This window comes from Malaclemys terrapin, chromosome 4 (genome assembly GCF_027887155.1).
Source record: "Malaclemys terrapin pileata isolate rMalTer1 chromosome 4, rMalTer1.hap1, whole genome shotgun sequence".
Taxonomy (NCBI): Eukaryota; Metazoa; Chordata; order Testudines; family Emydidae; genus Malaclemys; species Malaclemys terrapin.
The window spans coordinates 37,832,051-37,838,421 of record NC_071508.1 but is presented as its reverse complement, the minus strand read 5'-3'; positions in this window follow the sequence as shown (position 1 = coordinate 37,838,421).

The following is a 6,371-nucleotide window of genomic DNA, read 5'->3' as shown; positions in this document are numbered from 1 at the left end:
GGATTGGCAACAGCATGATTATTGGGTAAGATCTGGGTTATATATTGACCTGGGTACATGGCAGATCTTTTGAGATCAGAAGAACCCTTTGATTGATGAAATTGGTTTTCAATAACCTCTCATCATAAAGTCTAGTGGGTGGGTGGGGAAACCAGGGCTGGGATGCCTAAGGAGAGTGCATTTTGGACTTCTTGTTAACCAGTGTGGTGAGACAGAAGTTTACTTTTGTTTCTGGTTTGGTATAGCTAATAATGGAATAACCACCAGTTTGGGGTGAGTCTGCCCTTTTTCTCAACTTGTCCTGAATCTGGCATCCTCAGCTGTAACCCATCGAGGCACAGTGGCAGCTCTTTAGGGCAGGGACTGTCTCTTACTATACGTGGGCACCGTACATAGAACTATGGGGTTTCAATTTGGGTTGGGGCCTTTAGGCTCCATTGTACTATAGATTGGCAGTTATGTAAACCAGCATCCAGGTTAACCAGAGCACTAGCAATGTGCAGTGGAGCCAGTTGAAGGTCTGCACTTTCTGAATGCAGTTTGTGATATCGAAATATCTATGCTCAGGATATTCCATATTGTGCCTTGCTACCGTTGAAGCAGAGTGAAGATCTATGCAGATTTTGCATTTGGAAATAGACCAGATTCAAAGTGAATTGCATCATTACAAATAAAATCCTCTCAGAAGGCAGATAAAAAGCAACAGTTGTCTTAAAGCAGATGAAGCAAGAAATCACCCCAGGTTACTGTCTTGGAGCATAGGATTCCCACCACATGATCCGAGCTATATCTTAGCATGAGTCAGTGGCTATTTTGAGATCAAAATGGATTTGAACTTTGCTGGGACTCAGAGAAAAAATAACTGGCTATTTCTTTTATGAGTCAGGCCTTCCCCAGACAATTCAATGAATGGAAAGCGAGGGGATGTAATCAAAAATCTTGGGGGAAATTTTCTAAAGGGCCCAAGTGACTTTGGAGCCTAAATCCCATTTCAAAAGTGGTTTAGGGGCTTTGGAGCCTAAGTCTCATTGACTTTTAATGGAACTCAGGCTCCTAAGTGCTCAAGTCACTTTTAAAAATTGGACTTAGGAACCTAACTCGGGTGCTTTGAAAAATTTATCATTGCATTAGTGATCTTACAAATCCTATCATCCCATTGTGACACAGTGTGTCACAAACAGTGCTATCACCATACATCTCTATAGTTAATCTAGTAATACATTCAGAAAAGTCACTCTGGGGGACTCAGCATTCTTCCTGTAGAGAAAGCAATGTCACCTTGCCAATAAACACCTAGCATGGGGTTTTGTTTTTATTTTGTTGCTGTAGAAATTAACAAGCTCTTCCATTAACTTCAGGGGGAACTGGACCTGCCATTTTTCTTTGCAGGTCTGTGGACCTGCATCTGCTCCCACCGAAATTAACTTAAAATAAAACTTAATTAACTTAAAATTTGAGCAGTTGCTGGTAGGATAGGGACACAAGTCACAGTCACTGTTTTCCATATTCTATACATAGGAGATAACAACATATATGAAAGATTACTGGCCTCAATGTCGGATCATGTCCTAGATTTCTCATTGCTGCAAGACTTCTGCAAAACAGTTATAACTGCATATACCTATTGCCAAAATATTATTCCTCCCCTCCCCCGTTTATTAAAAAGCGTATTTCCTTGGTCACAAAGAAAAGCTCCAATATACAGAGAAATCTAGCCAACACAATTCCCTGGTATGACAGTCTTCTTGGTTCTGAATTCTAACCACTACAACATATTTTGTATTTGCAGCCAGAATGTGTCTGTATCACGCTGAGAAAATAAATCTGGGTATAGAAAGAGTTCAAAGCTTCCTTACAAAGCTGACAGAAGAAAGAAAGAGGGGAAAAAAAAGCAAAGGGGAAGAACAATAGCATTTCCTTAGCACCCCTCCAGCCTCAAAGCTCTATGAACCTTTCAAACTGCATTTTCATTTAGCTGGAAACATGCTGCAGTATGGGATGTGTCAGGGAGTTCAAGTATTAAGTAATTCCAATGATTGTAACTAGATGCTGCCCCTATCTGTTGCCAGTGGGTCTGAATAGACAGTTTCACATAACTTGGTTTCATACAATTCTACGCCAGTCTCTATAAAAGTGGGGCAGGATATGATGATAACACTTAGCAAGAATATAGTGCTTCATTACACTACACCACACTAATGAATCCTCAACATGTAGGCTGAGCATCAAGAGAAATTTCTTAGCAGTAAGGCTTACTCTAGAGTGCAGATTAATTTGCCAAGGGAACAGATAAAAATTTAACAGGACAGAGCACTGTAGATTATGCTGCAGGGAGCAATTCTGCACTGGGCAATTTTGGTACAAATTTGATGAGCCTTTTTCCGTCCTTCATTTTGATGAATCTATTGTTGTTTAGGGGACAAGCATCACCAAATGGCATACTTAACAGACAAGCAAACATTACCAGTGGGTGACATTTGGAGAATAAAGGGAACAGTATTAGCCCTTCTACTTAATAAAACATTGTTCAAAATAAAAATCCCCAAAGCATTCGAAACTGGCTAAAAAATCCACACAAACAAATGAAAGTGCCATAGTTCATTGCTCTTGAGGGTGATTGACGAATTCATCATAACGCTGATGTTTAATCAGGCCAACAATTTATTGATCTCTTGCATAACAATGCAAGCTGCTCCCCAGCACAGCTAACACTTCATTACTGCCTGGTTAAGTGGTTTCCCTTTAGTTCTCCAGATTGGTGACTGAAAAGGTGGGGTGGGGGATTTGTTCAAGTCTTCAGTTTGAGTCAGGAAATGGTCTGCACCGCCATTAATCCAGCCCATTGCATACAATCGCTAACAAATTCAGAGACAGCGTGAGTCTCTCTAATTGTATTAGCAAAGATGGAGGAGGAGCATTTGTCTCCCTGTACATTTAATAGACAAGCTTTTGGCAAGCCACCTGCAGAATTGCCAACTTCAAGCATTCATAAATCATGAGTGAGCCTCTTCCCCCACTCCAAATCATAATATTGGTAGAGCTGGGTGGAGAATGGAAATCCCGTTTCGTGGAGGATTTTAAGATTTTTTTAAACTTGTCTTTTGTTCCTATTTGACCCAAACCTGAAAATTTTGAAAGTTGCTGTAAAAAGAAATTCATTTTGGCTCAGTCTAAACATTTCGTTTTGACAAAAGCTAAATGTTTCGTCTTGATTTTTTTTAATCTTATAATACAAAATAAAATGAAATAAAAAGTCATGTTGAAACAAAAAATTGAAAGGTTTCATTCTGAAAATGTCAAAGTGAGACATTTTGACATTAGTGGAACTTTTTCCCCCTCTAAAATGAAATTTTGGAAAAATCAACAATTTTGTGTTTTGCTTTTGACAGAAATGTGTTTTCTAATAGAAAACTTGTCCATTGGAAGTTTTCTGACCAGCTCTAGAGTGGCTTAAAAAGTGTGAGTTTTTTTTTAAAAATGATAAAAGGTGGGTTCTTTTTATTTGCCTTCTGTTTTCTCATCCTTTAGGTTGCACTCATGTCACATTATCAAGCTTTTTTCTACAACCAAGAGAGCTAGAAGTTTGGTTTTTTAAAAAATGAAGAGAGATTCTCATCCAGTCTCTTGGTTCTGGCAGCTGGGGCTTTAAGAAGGACACCAAAAATTGCTGGGACTGATGTAGCTATGCCAACCTAACCCACACTGTAGATGCAGCTATGTCAATTGACATTGTTTAGGGAAGTGGTGTTCCTACACCACCAGAAAAAACCCTTCTATTGGTGTTGCCTGCATCTACACAATGAGGCTATGCTGGCATAGCTACACTGGTACAGCCTTTGTAGTGTGGAGATACTCTGCACCACCTAGTGATCCTTTGGAGGCTCCTATTCAAGTACTCCCTTGACCCAACCCTGCTTAGCTCTCACAGCAGAAGTCCCCAAGCATATTTATAATGAATGTTATTATGGCACAGGGTGGTAGAGAATCAGGTGGATTTGTAAATGAGATATTGGGCCCTCTTCAGCACCCTTTCTTTGGGCTTAGTCTCTGCCACTTTGAAAGGGTTATTACCCCCCCCTCCCCCGCCCGCCAGGAGCAGCGCCAGGGTTTTTGGCGCCCTAGGCAGGGGTCCTTCCGTGCTCCCGGTCATAGTCAGCAATTCTGCGGCAGAGGGGTCCTTCCGCGCTTCAGGTCTTCGGGGCACTTCGGTGGTGGGTCCCGGAGCGAGTGAAGGACCCGCCGCAGAATTGCCGCTGAAGACCTGGAGCGTGGAAGGACCCCCTGCCGCCGAATTGCCACGGAGGGTGGCAAAATGCCGCCCCCCCAAATCCTGGTGCCCTAGGCAACCGCCTAGGTCACCTAAATGGAAGCGTCGGCCCTGTCCCCCCAGGAAGTGCTGAGCAAGGGCCATTTTTTACTTTACCTAGTAGCTGCAGGGAATCTGACAGCTACTCTGACAATGTGCTGACAGATCTAAGAAAAGCAGTTCTCTCTCTCTCTCATCACCCTGAGTGTTGCTCCTTATGTCTGAGTGTCTTAGAAATGTTCAGGCAAACTGTTTGCAGCTGAGTTCCAATTGCTGGAGTGTGCATGTCTGATCAAGAGAGGAGTCCTACAACCAGCAGGAAAACGTGGCAAGAGGCTAAAAGGAAGTGCACAGACAGTGGGGCCAGCCTGTGATTTCTAAGCAAGCTATTTCAGCTTGCAATCATTTATGTAAATAACACAAGATCTGTGGATTTCCAGACAGTGAGGGGAACCAGGAGAACCACAAAGTGACATAAAAAAACCTCCGTTTACAAGCCGAAAACATCTCAAATGAGCAGAGGTAAAAAAAAGTTCTCTCCTGTTGCTTATATTCCAGAACCGCCCAGAGATCTCAGCTGAGCTTAGGTTCTGCCTGTGCCAGGCACTGTACACACACAGTACAGTCAAAATCAGTCCCCGCCCCAAAGGTTTGACGATTACACAGACAGTGGGTGGGGAAAAGGAAATATTATCCCCAGACACCGATGGGGACTGAGGCACAGAGAGATTAAACACCCTGCCCAACGTCAAACAGTAAGTCTGTGGCGGAATTGAAGCCAGATCTCTGGAGTGCATTCAGTGCCTTAGCCAGAAGGCCATCTGCCAACACTTCCTTACATTACCATTTGTACTGAAGTAGTGCTTAGGACTCCCAAATCATGAACCCAGGGACTGGGGCCCTACTGTACTGCACACATCTAGAACAAAAGGAGAGGCCCTGTCCCAAAGAGCTTATAGGCCCCTCTTCTCTGCTTTAAATGTCGGTGCCACCAGCTGTTAAAGGACCCTGAACTCAGCCAAAAGAACATTTTCAAATACTGCAGAGATCTGTCATTTCTAAGGCTATTTACCGTATATACTTGTTCATTAGCTCGTTCGTTTATAAGCCGACCCCCCAAGATGGTTAGGTAAAAATAGCAAAAACTGTATGACCCTTTCATAAGCCAACCCTATATTTCAGGGGTTGGCAAACTTTGGCTCCTGGCCCATTAGGGTAAGCTGCTAGCGGGCCTGGACGTTTTATTTACCTGGAGCGTTCACAGGCACAGAGCCCCTCAGCTCCCAGTGTCCGCGGTTTGCCATTCCCAGCCAATGGGAGCTGTGGAAGTGGCGCGCCAGAGGGAGCCGAGGGGTTCCATTGGCTGGGAACAGCGAACCGGGGCCACAGGGAGCTGAGGGGCTCCATGCCTGCAGACGCTCCAGGTAAACAAAATGACAATGTATTAGATATTCAATTCAATGATTCCATAGAGTTTAAAATCATCAAATTTTGGTGTAGACCCATTTATAAGCCGACCCCTGCTCTTTGATGCGTCACTTTTTTACCAAAAATATTCGGCTTATGAACGAGTATATACGGTATATGACTTCTGCTAATGGGCTAGAACTCTGAACAGCTTCTTAGAAATAATCAGGTTCCCCTTTAAGAGGATTAACTCCTCAGCTGCATCCCCTCTTGCTACTCATTAACATGGAGTTGCACTGATTGGCCCCATCATGAAATGCATTACAAGTCCTGCAGTCCCCGGGTTTGTATCTCCCGTCACCCCCATGTTTGTAACCATACCACATTATTCTCTGGAGCTGTAAAACTGCAGGGATCATATCATACTACTCTGGTTTTGAGCTCCCAAAGAATGGAACAGCAGCGATTTGTCATGAGGAGAGGGAGGGATCACATGCTACACACAGTATCTATTGACCTGACTGTAGGCTTCATTTATGTTCATGCACTTGACCTCATCCAGAAAAGCACTGAAGCATGTGAATAACTATGCACAGGAGCAGTCCCATTGACATTAATGGGGTTATTAACGTGCTTAAATGCTTTGCTGGATCAGGGC